The sequence below is a fragment of the Hyperoodon ampullatus genome (assembly GCF_949752795.1).
Source record: "Hyperoodon ampullatus genome assembly, chromosome: 13".
NCBI lineage: Eukaryota > Metazoa > Chordata > Mammalia > Artiodactyla > Ziphiidae > Hyperoodon > Hyperoodon ampullatus.
The window spans coordinates 31,520,756-31,539,798 of NC_136926.1; the positions used below are offsets into that span (position 1 = coordinate 31,520,756).

Below are 19,043 nucleotides of genomic sequence, written 5' to 3' on the forward strand. Positions count from 1 at the left end.
GAGCAGAAATAAATGAAATAGAGACAAAGAAAATAGAAAAGATCAATGAAACCAAACGCCAGTTCTTTGAAAAGAAAAACAAAATTGATAAACCTTTAGCCAGACTCATCAAGAAAAAAAAGGGAGGGCTCAATTCAATAAAATTAGAAATGAACAAGGAGAAGTTATAACAGACACTACAGAAACACAAAGGATCATAAGAGACGACTGCAAGTAGCTATATGCCAATAAAATAGACAACCTAGAAGAAATGAAAAAATTATAGGAAAGGTACAATCTCCCAAGACTGAACCAGGAAGAAATAGAAAATATGAACAGACCAATCACAAGTAATGAAACTGAAATTGTGATTAAAACACTCCCAACCAGAGTGAAGTAAGTCAGAAAGAGAAAAACAAATATTGTATATTAACGCATACATGTGGAACCTAGAAAATGGTACAGATGAACCAGTTTGCAGAGCAGAAACTGAGACACAGATGTAGAGAACAAACGTACGGACACCAAGGTGAAAGCAGTGGGGGTGGGGGTGGTGGGATGAATTGGGAGATTGGGATTGACATATATACACTGATGTGTATAAAATGGATGACTAATAAGAAAATAAATAAATAAACATTTTTTTAAAAAGTTGGCAAAAGCCTTCCCTTTTACTTTTAAAAATATCACTAATATCTAAGTTTATATGTAACTGCAAGTGGAATTGTACAAAAATTTATGAAACAGCTGGCATTTTTAAATTTGGAGTTACCTAGTTTAGAATATCAAATTTCCCAAAAGGGTGAAAAGAAAAAAAAAACTCCCAACCAACAGAAGTCCAGGACCAGATGGCTTCACAGGCAAACTCTACCAAACATTTAGAGAAGAGTTAACACCTATCCTTCTGAAACTATTACAAAAAATTGCAGAGGAAGGAACACTCGCAAACTCATTCTATGAGGCCACCATCACCCTGATACCAAAACCAGACAAAGATACAACAAAAAAAGAAAATTACAGGTCAATATCATTGATGAACATAGACACAAAAATCCTCAACATGATGCTAGCAAATTGAATCCAGCAGCTCATTAAAAGGATCATACACCATGATCAAGTGGGATTTATCCCAGGGATGCACGGATTTTTCAATATCCGCAAATCAATCAGTGTGATACACCACATGAACAAACTGAAGAATAAAAATCATATGATCAACTCAGTAGATGCAGAAAAGGCATTTGAAAAAATTCAGCACCCACTTAAGATCAAAACTCTCCAGAAAGTGGGCATAGAGGGAACATACCTCAACATATATGACATACCCACAGCTAACATCATACTCAATGGTGAAAAGCTAAAAGCATTTCCTCTAAGATCAGGAACAAGACAAGGATGTCCACGCTCACCACTTTTATTAAACATACTTTTGGAAGTCCTAGCCATGGCAATCAAAGAAGAAAAAGAAATAAAAGGAATCCAAATTGGAAAAGAAGTAAAACTGTCACTGTTTGCAGATGACATGATACTATACATAGACAATCCTAAAGATGCTACCAAAAAACTGCTAGAGCTCGTCAGTGAATTTGGTAAAGTTTCAGGGTACAAAATTAATACACAGCAATCTCTTGCATTCCTATACACTAACAATGAAAGATCAGAAAGAGAAATTAAAGAAACACTCCCATTTAACATTGCATCAAAAAGAATAAAATACCTAGGAATAAACCTACCTAAGGAGGCAAAGGCCTGTACTCTGAAAACTATAAGACAGTGATGAAAGAAATCAAAGATGACACAAACAGATGGAAAGATATACCATGTTCTTGGATTGGAAGAATCAATACTGTCAAAATGACTATACCACACAAGGCACTCTACAGATTCAGTGCAATACCTATCAAATTACCAATGGCATTTTTCACAGAACTAGAACCAAAAATTTTTTAATTTGTATGGAGACACAAAAGACCTCAAATAGCCAAAGCAACCTTTAAAAATGGAGCTGGAGGAATCAGGCTCCCCAACTTCAGACTATACTACAAAGCTACAGTCATCAAAACACTATGGTACTGGCACAAAAACAGAAATATAGATCAATGGAACAGGATAGAAAGCCCAGAAATAAACCCATACACCTATGGTCAATTAATCTATGACAAAGGAGGCAAGGCTAGACAATGGAGAAAAGACAGTCTCTTCAATAAATGGTGCTGGGAGAACTGGACAGCTGCATGTAAAGAATGTTCTAATTTCATTCTTTTAACACTATACACAAAAATAAACTCAAAATGGATTAAAGACCTAAATGTAAGACCTGATACTATAAAACTCTTAGAGGAAAACATAGAAAGAACACTCTGACATAAATTGCAGCAATATATTTTTTGATCTGTCTCCTAGAGTTATGGAAATAAAACCAAAAATAAACAGATGGGACCTAATTAAACTTAAAAGCAAGGGGCTTCCCTGGTGGCGCAGTGGTTGAGAGTCTGCCTGCTGATGCAGGGGACACGGATTCATGCCCCGGTCCAGGAAGATCCCACATGTCGCGGAGCGGCTGGGCCCATGAGCCATGGCTGCTGAGCCTGCACGTCCAGAGCCTGTGCTCCGCAACGGGAGAGGCCACAACAGTGAGAGGTCCGCTTACCACAAAAAAAAAAAAAACTTAAAAGCTTTTGCACAGCAAAGAAAACCATACACAAAACAAACAGACAACACTCAGAATGGGAGAACATGTTTGCAAACAACGTGACTGACAAGGGATTAGTCTCCAAAATTTACGAACAGCTCATGCAGCTCAACATCAAAAGAAAACCCAATCAAAAAATGGGCAGAAGACCTAAATAGACATTTCTCCAAAGACATACAGATGGCCAAGAGGCACGTGAAAATGCCAACATCACAACATGATGCTCAATATTGTTAATTATTAGAGAAATGCAAATCAAAACTACAATGAGATATCACCTCACACCAGTCAGAATAGCCATCAAAAAGTCTACAAACAATAAATGCTGGAGAGGGTGTGGAGAAAAGTAAACCCTCCTACACTGTTGGTGGGAAGGTAAATTGATACAGCCACTATGGAAAACAGTAGAGAGGTTCCTTAAAAAACTAAAAATAGGACTACAATATGATCCAGCAATCCCACTCCTGGGCATATAACTGGAGAAAACCATAATTCGAAAAGATACATGCACCCCAGTGTTCATTGCACCACTATATATTACAGTAGCCAAGACATGGAAGCAACTTAAATCTCCATCAACAGAGGAATAGATAAAGAAGATGTGGTGCATATATACAATGGAATACTACTCAGCCATAACAAGAATAAAATAATGCCATTTGCAGCAACATGGAAAGACCTAGAGATTATCATACTAAGTGAAGTAAGTCAAACAGAGAAAGACAAATATCATATGATATCGCTTATATGCAGAATCTTAAAAAAATGATACAAATGAACTTAGTTACAAAACAGAAATAGACTCACAGAGTTAGAAAACAAACTTCTGGTTACCAAAGGGGAAAGGTAGGGTGGAGGGATAAACTGGCAGTTTGGGATTGACATGTACACATTGCTATATTTCAAATAGATAACCAAGAAAGACCTACTGTATAGCACAGGGAACTCTGCTCAATATTCTGTAGTAACCTAAATGGGAAAAGAATTTGAAAAAGAATAGATACATGTGTACGTATAACTGAATCACTGCTGTACACCTGAAACTAGTACAACATTGTTAATCAACTATACTCCAATATAAAATAAAAATTAGAATAAACAATATACTTCTTTGGGATACAAACAGTTGGCAAGCTATGAAGAAAAGCAAGGAAAAAAATAGAATTCAAGAGAATGTTGACCTGAGGGTGACAGATTATCTTACATGGATGGTGAAACAAACTGGTAACATTCTACTGCCTAAGATGAGTATTCTTTTTACTTTCTTCTTTAAATTTTATATATATTATATGTAATATATATAATGTATACATACATATATGTATACATATTTTAAATACATTATTTTTCTGTATAATATAGTTTGTAATGTTTTTTAAAAATAGCATTTGCAAAAGATAATGAGTTTAGTTTACGACTGAGACACTCCAAATCTCAAACCCTCTCACACATTAGGAGGTGACTTTGTCCCTCTGATCCTTTGTGACCAGCCCAGACCTCTCCCCAGCTCTTATCCCCTTGTGGATCATGGGATTAGTGGAGACCAAAGACCATGGCTGGACAACTTTCTGTGGGGTTGGCTGCCCTGTTCTGGTCCCTGCACAGGTGTCAGAACAAGGGAACCTATGGGGCTGGGTGGGGGAATGAGGGACTCTTCAGATTTTCAGTGCAGCTCAGCCCAGAGCCTTACAAAGATTAAAAGGAACAGAAAACAGGGCTTTCCTGGTGGCGCAGTGGTTGAGAGTCCGCCTGCCGATGCAGGGGACACGGGTTCGTGCCCCGGTCTGGGAGGATCCCAACTGCCGCGGAGCGGCTGGGCCCGTGAGCCATGGCCTCTGAGCCTGCGCGTCCGGAGCCTGTGCTCCGCAACGGGAGAGGCCACAAAAGTGAGAGGCACGCGTACCACAAAAAAAAAAAAAAAAAAAAAAAAAAAAGGAACAGAAAACAATATGTGAGGACCCTGGTCTTTGACAAAGGGGCTGCTGTAGCTTTTCACAGAACCTGACAGATACTACACCAGGGTTCAAATGGGTCATACACACATCGGAGTTCATACATTCATTTTTAAAGTATCCAAGCTTGTTAAAGAAAAAACAAAACAGACAGAAGAAACAAAACAGACAGAAGGAATGTGCCAAAGACAATAAAAGAAATACAGGATTCAGTCCGAAGAAACAGCAGGAGGTAAGGAGAGGAATGGGGACCAGGTGAAGTTTTCATCTTAGAATTTCCACATAAATAAATCTTCTGATGTGTTTGAACTGGGCAATTTATCAATACAATAAAAAATCATGCTCCGAGGGGATGAGAAAAACATGGTGCCCCTTAGAGAAGGCAATCAGGAGTTACAAAAGTTTAAAAGGCTTGAAATACCAATGATACTGCAATCTTCCTTGAAAAAGGAACTTCTGGAAAATGTATTATTGCTCCATCACTGGAGGAAAATGTGAGCTGGCAGAATGGTATAACGGAAAAAGAACACCAGGCAGGAAACCGGCGATCTGTTAGGGAACTACACCCACCCAGCATGTGGTATGTGGTAGGAAGGGTATGGATGGGCTGGGCCCTCTGACACCTGGAGGTGTGAGATTCTCAGCTCTGCCACTTACCGGCGCTGTGACACAGGGCAGGCTGACAGAGGGCAGGCTTGTCAGCCGTGAGCCTGTTTTCTTATCATTGAAGTGGGAACATAAAAATGCCCACTTCAAAGGGTGGTCGTGAAGATTAGACAAGCATTGGAAGCATTTAATACCCAGTGGTGCATAATAAATGTTACGCCCCAGGCCTCAATTTCCCAAGTATGCAATTGCAGGAAGGAATAAATGAGCTCTAGCCTCACCAGCTCTAAAGTTGTTTCCCTGCCGCGGTAGGCAGAACAATTCCCTCCTCCCACAAAGGCCCGCTTCCTTAATCCATGGAACCTGGGACTGCATGATGCCATATGCCAAAGGGTAATTACAGTTGCTAATCAGCTGACCTTGAAATAGGGAGACTCTCCTGAGTTATCCCAATGAGCTCCATGTCATCAGGGTCCTTGGAAATGGAAGCAGGAGAGAGAATCCTGCCATTGCTGGATCTGAAGATGGAGGAAGAGGGTTTGAGCCCAGAAATGAGGATGTGCCTGGGGGCTGGAAAGGGCAAGGAAACGGATCCTCTCCTAGAGCCTCCAGAAAGGAACACAGTCCTGAAAAACCTTCATTTTAGCCAGCAAGTGACTTACTTCTGCTGCAGCCCCCCAGGGGGGAGCTGGACAGGCAGCAATGGAAGCAGCTCGGAGCAGGGGCGAGGGAGCCTCCCGTGAAGAGCGCGGCCAGGCCCCGGGACACAGGACCCAGCTCCCAGCTCCTCCAGCCAGCCTGTTTCAAGAGCCATTTAACTCTCCATTAACCTGATGTGATGAGCACAGAGAAATGAACTCCCGGCAGCAAGCGCATCGCCATTTACGGCACCCGCTAACTGATGTGCGAGTTTCTACCGCGTAAGTCGAGAGTAAACCATTGGTTTGCTTACTTCCCTCACGCCCTTCCTGGACGGTGGGTGCATCGGGCCTTCTCCTCTCATCTCCTGCAGTTTTCTATTTAGCTGTTATTCTACTGACATTTCCCATCCCGCAGTCTTTTCTCGGTTGTGCAGTTTGCCATCAGCACCCATATCATTTTTGCAGACCTGACCGAGGTTTCACAACAAAAATCCCAAGACCCTCCAACCTTCCACTCATCCCACTTCGAAGCGTTCGCCAAAAGCAAGTATCCTCCCGCATGAGGCGTGCGGTGAGAAGACCACTCGGTTGGCACTTGATGCTCCGTTTTTAACTTCACTGACCAAGTATCAGAGCAACTTCTGGCCCAGGCACCACCTTGGCATTCAGGACACAATGACAGCCACAGTCCCTGCCCTGAGCAAGCTCACTCTCTGCAGCCACAAGGCTCTCGCAAGGAACTGTCTTAGGTTACACGCCTTCATCTCCTTGGGCTCGGGGGCATCTGTCCCATGGGAGTGATGAAACAGTTCCCCTCACAGGGGCTGAAAGGTGCAAATAAACCCCAAGCCTGAAGCACTATCTTAAAATGGCCATTATCTTATTTGTTAAGGATTTCTCATACTTGAGCAGGTTTCCGCTTCCCTTAACGCAGTAAGAGAGCTCTAAAGACTGGACTTTGGTTAATGGAAAAAACAAGCCAGATGGACATGAGTGAGTAAAAGAGCAACATACAACTATTTCTTTTTTTTTTTTTTTTTGCAGTACATGGGCCTCTCACTTTTGTGGCCTCTCCCGTTGTGGAGCACAGGCTCCGGACGCGCAGGCTCAGCAGCCATGGCTCACGGGCCCAGCCGCTCCGCGGCATGTGGGATCCTCCCGGACCGGGGCATGAACCCATGTACCCTGCATCGGCAGGCGGACTCTCAACCACTGCGCCACCAGGGAAGCCCACAACTATTTCTTTACTAACCAATTACTAGGACACATTCGCCTCCAAACTCGCTCAGCAGAACAGGCTCTGGGAGACGCTCAGTTGTTTTCCAAGGAGATGGTTGTTTTAATAACCCAGAGACAAGCTACGTTACTCCCCCCTCCTCTTTACAATCACAGCCATCGGGGGCGACCCTCCGTCCAGCACATCCACATGCACACAGCCTTCCGTGACCAGACTTCACCAAAATAAATAATGCTCTCGTCCGTTCTTGAATTACTCTGACCTCTCTGACAGATGCTGGCATGCACCTCTGGAACATGCGTCCTTAATAACGAGGGAAGAAACATCCCAGGCAGCATAGGATCTCTTATAGACGCCACAGATAGGCAGAGGGATTTCTACAGGAAGGCACGTTCATGCTCCTGGCAGGCAGCCCTCGGTCACTGCCTCTCCCCTACTGTGCACACACCCCAGTCCTGCCGGGGAACCTGCCTCCTGGCAGCAGCCCTCTGCCACCCCTTAGTGTCGCCCCCACCCCTTAGCTCCCACATTTCAGGGATGTTTTCTCAGATGTGCGTGACAAGCACTGAAATCCACCAGCAGTTCCAGGCTTCTGCGGTGTCTTCCACGAGTTAACTGGACCCTCCCTCCAACACAGCACCTGGTGCTGAGGTTTTCTTCTGTGATTTCTCGCTCCGTGGAGCCTGGTCTGTGGATACGCTGTAGTGGCAAGAGCCAGGCAGGGTAGAAGTTGGCCAAGAAGGAGTCGTTGAGCTTCCCTCCCAACTCTCAAAGCGCCGTGTTCTACTCATCCATGGACCGGGTCAGTCCAACCTGACTTGAAAAGGCAGCTCTTGGGCAGAATGTGTTCGGGGGCGGGGTGTTGCAGGGCAAGCTCACAAGAGGCAGCTCTAGTTTCCGTTCCAAAAGCAAACGAAACACCATGCTTTCATTCTCTGCAAATGGTCCGCTAGATTTCCCAAATCTCCCAAGGTAGTTTTCTAATTATTTGTGTTTACTGGCCAACTTGTCTCCAAATATTAAAGACAAGCTCCTCAAAAATCATGCTATCAACCCACGGGGCTTTGCATTAAGAGTACATACAGTGCTGGGAAAACTGGACAGCTGTATGTAAAAGAACGAAATTAGAACACTCCCAACACCATACACAAAATAAACTCAAGATGGATTAAAGACCTAAATGTAAGACTGGATGCTATACAACTCCTAGAGGAAAACAGAACACTTTTTGACATAAATCATAGCAACATCTTTTTGGATCTGCCTCCTAGAGTAGCGGAAATAAAAACAGATATAAACAAATGGGACCTAATTAAGCTTAAAAGCTTTTGCACAGCAAAGGAAACCATAAAGAAAACGAAAAGACAACCTACAGAATGGGAGAAAATATTTGCAAATGATGCGACCAACAAGGGAGTAATCTCCAAAATATAAAAACAGCTCATACAGCTCAATATCAAAAAACCAACAACCCAATTAAAAAGCGGGCAGAAGGGCTCCCCTGGTGGCGCAGTGGTTGAGAATCTGCCTGCCAATGCAGGGGACACGGGTTCGTGCCCCAGTCCGGGAAGATCCCACATGCCGCGGAGCGGCTAGGCCCGTGAGCCACAACTACTGAGCCTGCACGTCTGGAGCCTGTGCTCCGCTGCGGGAGAGGCTGTGACAGTAAGAGGCCCGCGCACCACGGTGAAGAGTGGCCCCCGCTCTCTGCAACTGGAGAAAGCTCTCGCACAGAAACGAAGACCCAACACAGCCAAAAATAAATATTAAAAAAAAAAAAAAAAGCGGGCAGAAGACCTAAATAGACATTTCTCCAAAGAAGACACAGAGATAGCCAAGTACATGAAAAGATGCTCAACACTGCTACTTATTAGAGAAATGCAAATCAAAACTACAATGAGGTACCACCCCACACCGGTCAGAATGGCCATCATCAAAAAGTCTACAGATAATAAATGCTGGAGAGGGTATGGAGAAAAGGGAACCCTCCTACACCATTGGTGGGAATGTAAATTGGTGCAGCCACTATGGAGAACAGTGTGAAGGTTCCTTAAAAAACTAAAATAGAGCTACCATATGATCCAGCAATCCCACTCCTGGGCATATATCCAGAGAAAACCGTAATTTGAAAAGATACATGCACCCCAATGTTCACTGCAGCACTATTTGCAATAGCCAGGACATGGAAGCAACCTAAATATCCATCAACAGATGAATGGATAAAGAAGATGTGCTGTATATACATATACAATGGAATATTACTCAGTCATAAAAAAGACTAAAATAATGCCATTTCCAGCAACATGGATGGACCTAGACATTATCATACTAAGTGAAGTAAGCCAGGCAAAGACAAATATCTTATGATACTGCTTATATGCAGAATCTTAAAAAAAAGATACAAATGAACATATATACAAAACAGAAATAGACCCACAGACATAGAAAACCAACTCATGGTTACCAAAGGGGAAAGGACTGGGAGGGATAAATTAGGAGGTTGGGATTAACTGATACACACTACTATATATAAAATAGATAATCAACAAGGACCTACTGTACAGCACAGGGAACTATATGCATTCTTTTTTAATAACCTATAATGGGAAAGAATCTGAAAAAGAATATACATATATATACATACACATATGTGTATATATACATATATAACTGAATCATTTCGCTGTACACCTGAAACTAACACAACACTGTAAATCAACTATACTTCAATTAAAAAATAAATTTAAAAAGAGCACCTATAAAAAATAACTATTTAAGAGAAAACCAAAATCGCCTACTCACTCACTCTGAGTTTCCTACTTTAAATTGGGGACAAAAATACATCTGTTAGACCCATAAATGCAGAGACTTATTAGTATATAGAGTAACTTAGCTAGAATGACAACATTGCCCTCTAGCAAATGGTTAATGCATAAAATTATCTTTTAAAAACTGCACTAGTAAGCTCAGAGCAGAGGGTTCCTAAGCTTTTTAGTTGGATGGCGGTGGCAGCTCCAGTGAATAGCTACAGACAGAAAGGAAAGTCCTCCAGTATGGGAAAGGGAGACCAGGCAAAACGTTTTTGGAGGGAAATGCTGTTGACTATGAAATTGACTAAAACTGTTATTTCATGAAGAGCATTAGAGGTGAAATAAGAAAAGTGAAATATATTTATTCTTTTAGACCAATGCACTCCCGTAAGATTTACACGGTGGCTGCCTCAGAGAGCCTGTATTTTGGGGACACAGATCTTCACTTCCAGAAGCTCCGACTGAGACCTTCTGCTACCAGTCTCTGCGTCATCAGCTATGCCTGCCAGACACTGCCGGGCAGTTGGACTCAGACATCAGCAAACATATCCTGAGCTAGACAGGCTGGGCCACCACAATCAATAAGAAATGAGAACACATTGCAAGTCCCAAGGTGGATAAATAAGAAGAAATCCACATATAGGACATTTGTTCTGAGTAAATCCTAAGAGTTCTCATCAGAAGAAAAAATATTTTTTTTGATTTCTTTAATTTTGTATTTATATGAGGTGATGCGTGTTTACTAAACTTACTGTGATAATCATTTAATGATATATGAAACTTTGGGAGCAAATAAGTGGGGTAGGCTCGGCTATATGCCTCAACGAGGCACTGGCGTGGCTCCGGGGCTCCACCAGCTAATGATTTCTATGGAATCCAGCAACAGGGAAGACAGAATGGAGGAGATATGGGACTGACAGTGCTGGTCCCCTGAACTCCGAGAATGGGTGCTCCAGCCTGCTGGGAACAGGACTTCTAAAATGACAAATATGTCTGGAAGGCTGTGGTCCAAGGCCATTTTTGCTGACTATAAGCAGGGTCTGTGGAACCAGAGGGAGCACACAGCTCTCCTGAAAATTGAAGGTGTATATGCTCGAGATGAAACTGAATTCTATCTAGGCAAGACATGTGCTTATATGTACAAAGCAAAGAACACAGTAACTCCTGGTGGAAAACCTAAAACCAGAGTAATCTGGGGAAAGATAACTCGCACTCATGGAAACAGTGGCATGGTTCGTGCCAAATTTGGAAGCAACCTTCCTGCTAATGCCACTGGACACAGAATCCGTGTGATGCTGTACCCTTCAAGGATTTAAACTTATTGAAAAGTAGATAAAACTGTGGATTTGTTCTCTTGTAAAAAAAAAATGATATAAGTCAAATCATTATGCTGTACACCTTAAACTTATACAGTGCTGCATGTCAATTATATCTCATTAAAACTAAAGTAAAAATTACAAAAAAAAAGAAATCCACATCAAGATGAATCACTGCACGTGAAACTGCAGTGGTAACAAGAAAAACTTAAAAGGAACCAGAGGGAAAGTCAGATTACCAGCAAAGAACAATTAGGCTGACAGTTGCTACAACAGCAACAGGTATCAAAAAATAATGGAACTGTATCTTTAGAAGTGCTGAGGAAAACAACTGTTAACCTAAAATTCTCTACCCAATTAAATTACCATTTGAGAGTATTTTTTAGATAGACAGAGGCCTCTGTGCAGAGATTACCTCCTACTTATGCTTACTGAAATAACCCTGAATGCATCCCAGCAAGAAGAAACAGAACCTGGAAAGAAAAGTGGTAACCAAAGTTGGTAAATTTAGATGTAAAAGGTGAATCAGCATAAGTACTTACAACTAAAATAAAATGGAAGCTTAAAATGGGGTAGCGGGGATTTGACACTAAATTATTTTCAGCAAGTCACAGTGTCAGAAGGAGTTTGTGTCCTTCAGGAGAATGGTAAATACACTTTTAAGTATGTTTGTTAAAATCTGCAAAGAACAGAGATATAAATTCTAAACCAACAGAGAGAGAATTAAAAAAACAAGCCCAGTATTTTTGATGGAATGCAGGGAGGTTAAAAAAAGAAGAAAAAAAACATGGTGGCAGGAAAAGTAAATAACATAGCAGAACAAGTCCAACTCTAAGTGCAATCACAATAACTCTAAATGGAACAAACTCACTTATTACGATAAACGTCAATTACCTCTCACACACACTCAGCCTTAAACTGCTTAAAACATGACACAGAAAAGTTGAAAACAAAAAAGTAAAAAAATTATACCAGCAAACAATACTGCAAAGAAAGCCGATGTAGCAATATTGGTACAATGTGATACTGAGAGCAGCATCAGACATATTGGAATCCAAGGCAAAAGCACTAACAGAGATAATGCATTTAATAATAGAAGAACCACCTACCAAGTTATGATAATCGTGAATTTTTATGCACCCAATAATAAAGTAGCAAACACTTTCCCAAACCAAATTCACTTATTCTGCTGAAATGGCCCCAAAAGCAAGAGACAAGAAAGCCAACCCACTGGTCAGATGGGCCCACTGGTGGGACAAATCATGGCCTTGAGTGAGTTTGACCATTATAAAAGAATCATTATTTTAATTACAGAAATGAGACTATTTGGGGGAGTTAAAAGTGAACAGAAGGCTATGTATTATTCAAGAGTGACCATAGAAATTATAGATCTAGACTTCATTCAAGAAGCAAGGAAGGGGCTTCCCTGGTGGCGCAGTGGTTGGGAGTCCGCCTGCCGATGCAGGGGACACGGGTTCGTGCCCCGGTCCGGGAAGATCCCACATGCCTTGGAGTGGCTAGGCCCGTGATCCACGGCCACTGAGCCTGCGCGTCCGGAGCCTGTGCTCTGCAACGGGAGAGGCCATAGCAGTGAGAGGCCCCCGTACCGCAAAAAAAAAAAAAAAAAAAAAAAAAAAGAAGCAAGGAAGGACTAGACCCATAAGGTAAATGAGAATTAGGCAACTGTGGGGTTCAGAAATCAACTATTTTATGTTTTCCCTACCGATTCCCGTTTGTTTAATGTAAAAGTCATATTTTTATATACATTAAATTCAAGAGTGTCCTTTTATTCCCTTTTTAAAAATTAAAAAGAAAATTTTTGGCCTTGCCACGAGGCATGTGGGATCTTAGTTCCCCAGCCAGGGATCAAACCCTCACCCCTTGTAGTGAAGCGCATGCTGGACCACCAGGGAAGTCCCAAGAGTGTCCTTTTACTGACAATGTGTTCAGTTGAATGAAACAAAGTCCCAGTGCTCAGGTGCGTGGTTTCAAAGTCCCCATGAGAGGCTCAGAGGCTACCAGGAGGACAGGAGAGACTGACCACACAGCCACCCTGCCCCCTAATGAGGGTTCCTGTCCCGCTGGTCACCTGGAGAACCAGAGTCACACACAAACACCACAATCCACAACAGCTAGAAGTGTGCACGCTGCAGATGAGCAAAAGAGGGAAAGGATAGAAGAGAAAAAAGACAACTAAAGGGGCAGAGAGTGGCAGGTTCCAAGGAACCTGAGAGAGATGGAAATCCACTGTCATGAGCAGGCTGGAATCCGGCCTCTGATGTGCTTTAGGAAAACTATAATTAACGGCCAGGAAGCCCCATGGTCATGGCCCTTTAGGACTGCCGTGGTCATAAACACACAACTCGAGGCTGGGCACCGACTCACGCCCAAGGGCAGTTACACGCTGCCGCCCGTCGTCTGGGCCTCTGCTTCGATGGGAAGAGGTCACTCCAAGGCCTCCTCTTCCCCAAACACCTGTCCTGCAAATTCTTATTTTACCCTGCGTTCATCTCACCAACCCACAGCTCCACTCCTAGGTGGGAACTATTTAGCTACAATTACAGAGATGCTCCAGACACAACATCCTCCCAGGGCAGTGACAGCAGCTGATCTAAAAGCACCGGGAAGTTTTACAAAACACAGATGCCTGAGAAACAGAACAAAACCAACCCCTCAGATGCCTGGGTCCCAGCCCCAGATGTTCTGATGCAACTGGTCAGGGGGTAGCCTGGCTTCCGGGTTTGTAACCTCCCCAGGGATTCTTCTACCAGGCAGCTGGGGCGAGTGTCACAGGGCTCAAGGGCTCGTCCTCGGCATGGGTTTACAAGACCCCTTTCACCTCCTAATAAAAGCCGAGGAGCGGGGAGCACCTGATTCCCTGCTCTGAGCACTGCTGGTCTCTAATCCTCCTGCAAAGAAAGACCCAAACGTCTACCCTCCCCCCTCCCATTTCAAAGGGCACCTCTGAAGACATTTGTCAAGAGGTTGAGAGCAAAGGCGAACGAGCAGTGTCTGCTTTCTGCACATCTTGTCACCAGCCTGCCCCCAGGAAAATCTAATAATTAGCGGAGCTCAGGCGTCACTGGGGAGGCTCGGTGGGGTGTGTGTGTGTGAACCCGTACAGAGTGAGGAGGGAGGCGAGAAGGCTTCCGAAGGTACCAGAACAGCCTATGCAGCCCCTTGCAATCATGTCAAACCATCCCTCCCTCGAGAGGAAGAACAGGACTCCGCTGTCAAGGCCAGGGGCATGTGGACAGCACCACACGCCCATCTGGTTGCAGGGATGCTTCCCTCCGAAGCTCCAGGGGAGCTGGGGGGAGAGATGTCCGGCCAGCCTGTGCACGTGGTCTCTCTCTCCCAGCTGGTGGTGCTCAACGGGGGGTAACTTGGGGCCCCTCCCTCCCCAGGGACACTTGGCTTTGCCCATAGACACTGGCACAAATGGAGGGTTGTTACTGGCATCCAGTGGGTGGAGGCCAGAGACGCTGTTATGCATCCTACAAGGCACAGAGTGGCTTCCCGCGGCAAAGAGTTATCCAGCCCAAAACACCCGCAGAGCCAAGGCTGAGAAACCGTCTCTGAGCAATGGCTCAGCAGTGATTCGTCGGGCAATCCCCATGTGCAATGTCATATGACAATGTGAGGGTTATGCGACACCTGGGCCCCATCACTTAGTGACCCTGTGAGTTACGTGGTTTAAAAATAAATCCAAACCCAAACCCTACACAAGAGAACCCTTGGAAACAACAAGAAACGCCCAGCGACACTTCAAAGTTGAAAAGGAAGCGAGCAGCCCAACCATGGACTCAGTTGGCCAGAAGGAAACTGAAACTTCTCTCATTTCACCCAGAGAAGTTCCTACGACTCCTCCGGGAGGAGCGTGTAAAGCTCTCGATCATTAAGAGTGTTTTAAACCACATGCATTAGACCCAGACAGACAGGCACTTGTTGCATAAAATTACATCATCTTTAAACTGTCCTGTTTGCTAGGAGTCACAAAAATAACGGAGGATTTTTCAGAAGTGACTTTGTTTCACTCATGAAAAACATTATTGCTAATCCCCGTGAATAAGCACAGATGATGGAACATCCACAAGCCTCTTCGCAGCCCCCTCCCAGCGCCTTGACCAATAGTCCTGGGGCGGGGGGCATAGAAACGGTACCCGGTGCCGCAACATCCCACCCCTGGTTTCCCCCAAACAGCCCCCCGCCCCGGCTCCCAGCCCTGCTCAGACTGTGGTGAAACCTCCAGCCGGAAGAGGGGAAGCTGCGTGAGATGGGAAAACAACGAACAAGAGGCTACTCCAACTGTTCAGGGTTAAATCATCCACACACGTATGGGCTTGGTGAGTAAATACAGCTTTGCCTGGGCTCCCAGCGTCCAAAGATGAAGAACATCTACGCTCCAACACCAACCATCTGATGAATGCTTCTGTGTTTTGGACATTCCCTTGTCCCAGTCAACCTGCTGTGTGTGGGTCACAAAAAAGAACATCTGTGATGCTGGGGGACAAATGAGAACCAAGCCTCCCACACAAGCCTTCTCTCAGCACAGGAACTGACCAACCCAAGGCGAAGCACCCTGGAGGCTCAAGGTCTCTCTCTCATTTCTCCCAGGCTCATCCTTATGTCAGGGATTCAAATACTGGCAATCAACTGCTCAACAGCAAGACATTCTGCACAGATGCGTAACTATATATATAACTTGGCGTCTTTTCAATGCTGAATAATTTCTGACGACTGAAGGGGAAAAATGAAAACAGCTTCTCTGGCTCATGATCATACCACTCAATGTCTGATGGTTCTCACTTGAGTCAGAGAAATGCCAAGAAAGTGTACTCGGGAAACAGTCCTACCAGGCAGCATCTTCTAAGCATTTCTATTTCTCTGACTCTTGATTCTGCATTTGAGGATGAAAGTTATCCAAATCATACGACATCACTAACACCACGAACAGTGTATAAATTTGACAGACCACCCCCCCAGAATCAAATGTAAATTTTGAAAAGAGAAATGTTTGTTATTTATTCACGCATTACAAACCGGATGCAGTTAACCATCTAGTGGAGTTTAAATTATCCAGAAATACGTGCTATGGCTACATATATATATATATATTTTTGGCCGTGCTGTGCAGCATGTGGGATCTTAGCTCCCCGACCAGGGTGTGGAGCCTGTGCCCCCTGCAGTGGAAGCGCAGAGTCTTACCCACTGGACCGCCAGGGAAGTCCCTCTGGCTACATTTTAATTATTTTTTAAGAAAAGCCACATGAGTGGTGTCTGTGTCACTGAAATTCACAAGCTCCTTACTTCAACAGCAGATGACAGGCTGACAGCCGCCCTCCACAGTATAAAAGATTCCCACGTGCCAGGACAGACCATGCTGAGGGCAGAGGAAGGGCTGGGTCTTACATCTCTGGGGGGAGTGAGTGTGGCCTGAAGCTGATGGCCGCTCACATAGCATCGCTGCTTCTGCCTGAAAGGCCAGCTGGGCGCCCACAAGGATACAGGAAACAGGCAGAGAGGAGGCTGCCCACTCAGAGACAACCGGGTGTGGCACGACCCCAGCGAGGGACCCCCTGAACCTCAGAGCTAACAAAACAGGGCAATCTGATGGCCCTCAGTCGTCATCAAAATATTAATACTTGACCTCAACTGGAATCTCAGGTCTGTATGAACTGTCCTGGGGTGATCACTTACAGAGTCAGAAATTCCCCGCCAAGAGATTTTAAGATAATGTTATAGCTTTTTCTCAAGATAAAGATGACAAAACCTTCACTCATTCAACAAATATTTACTGAGTGCTTGACAAGGGCAAGGACATGCAGACACATATATATACCCGATAAGTCAGAGATGTGAGGTCCGAAATGCCACTGAGGGATCCCGTGAGACCCTCAAACTGCAGGTTGGAGTAGACACCTACCAAGGAAGCACTTTCGAGATTTATACAGCTGAGTAATCGAGGCTGTGTGGGCAGAGATCAACAGAGCAGAACTGCACCCAGAAATAGACCTACACACAGGTCCCCTGATTTCTGACAAACATACTCAATGGAGCAAAGATAGCCTTTTCAAGAAATGGTGCCAGAACTGGAGGCCCATAGGCAAAAAATGAACCTTGACCTGAGTCTCACACCTTATACAAAAATGAACTCAAAATGGACACCATGGATTGAAATGTAAAACGTAAAACTGTAAAACTTACCCCCACCCCCCAAAAAAAACACAGGAGAAAATATTCAGAATCTAGGTCTAGGCTAAGAGCTCTGAGAATTGATACCATAAAAGGAAATATTTATAAATTGAACTTCATCAAAATTAAAAACATTTGCCCTGGGGAAGACCCTGCTGAAAGGATGGAAGACAAACTGCAGAGTGGGAGAAAATGCTTGTAAACTATTTATCTGACCAAGTATCTAGAAGAACTCTCAAAGCTCAGCAGTTTAAAAAAAATACACAAGAGTAAAATAAGCAATCTAATTAGAAAATGGGCAAAAGACATGAAGACACCAAAGAGCACATACAGGTGGCAAATATGGCATGAAAAGATATCCAACGTCATTAGCCATTAGGGAAATGCACATTAAAACCACAAAGAGATATCACCCATCAGAATGGCCAAAATGAAGGAGTAACAACACCAAATGCCAGTGAGGACGCAGAGCAATGGAGCACTTGTGCATGCCTGGTGAGAACATTAAACGTGCAGCCACTCTGGAAAATAGTTGGGCACTTTCTTAAAAAAAAAAAAAAAAAGAAATATGCAACTACCATATGACCCAGGAACTGAGCATTTATCCCAGAGAAATGAAGGCTGATGTTCCCACAAAAACCTGCACACAGACGTTCACAGCAACTTTATTCATAATAGCCCTAGCCTGGAAACGACCCAGGTGTCCTTCAACCAGACTGGTTAAGGCCCCTGTGGTGCATGGTCACCGTGGACCACTCCTCAGCTATAAAAAGGCGCTGGACTTCCCTGGTAAAGCAGTGCTTAAGAATCCGCCTGCCAATGCAGGGGACACAGGTTTAAGCCCTGGTCCAGGAAGATCCCACATGCCGCGGAGCAACTAAGCCCATGTGCCACAACTACCGAGCCTGCGAGACACAACTACTGAGCCCGCGTGCTGCAACTACTGAAGCCCCCACGTCTAGGGTCTGTGCTCCGCAACAAGAGAAGCCACCACAATGAGAAGCCCACGCACCGCAACAAAGAGTAGCCCTTGCTTGTCGCAACTAGAAAAAGCCCACACGCAGCAACAAAGACCCAATGCAACCAAAAATAAATTTTTTTTAAAAAAGGGGACTTCCCTGGTGGCACAGTGGTTAAGAATCTGCCTGCCAATGCAGGGGACACGGGTTTGAGCCCTGGTCTGGGAGGATACCACATGCTGCGGAGCAACTAAGCCCGTGCGCCACAACTGCTGAGCCTGCGCACCTAGAGCCCGTGCTCCACAACAAAAGAAGCCACTGCAGTGAGAAGCCCACGCACCGCAATGAAGACTAGCCCCTGCTCGCCACAACTAAAAAAAGCCCGCACACAGCAATAAAGACCTGACGCAGTGAAAAATAAATTTTAAAAAAGTTTAATTAAAAAAAAAAGCACAGACCACAGATGTGTCCACAACCTGGGCAAATCTCCAGAGAATGATGCTGAGTGAAAAAAGCCAGTCCCCAAAGGTTACACACTGTGTGACTCCATTCGTCATATTCTTGAAATGACACAAATATAGAAACAGAGACCACAGCAGTGGGTGCCAGGGGTGCAGGATGGGAGCTGGGACAGGAGGGAAGCGGGTGCGGCCATA

The 19,043-nt window shown here is 44.2% G+C and overlaps 1 protein-coding gene and 1 pseudogene across 3 annotated transcripts in view; one reads left to right on the forward strand and one right to left on the reverse strand.

Moving 5' to 3' along the window:
- Positions 1-19,043, reverse strand: part of MTCL1 (microtubule crosslinking factor 1) — a gene marked incomplete at its 5' end in the record, with an annotated part of 124,056 nt that overhangs the window by 81,538 nt on the left and 23,475 nt on the right. The window lies entirely within an intron of this gene.
- Positions 10,861-11,233, forward strand: LOC307061728 (large ribosomal subunit protein eL33-like; annotated as a pseudogene). Its single transcript has one exon. The product of its transcript is annotated as a large ribosomal subunit protein eL33-like (transcript).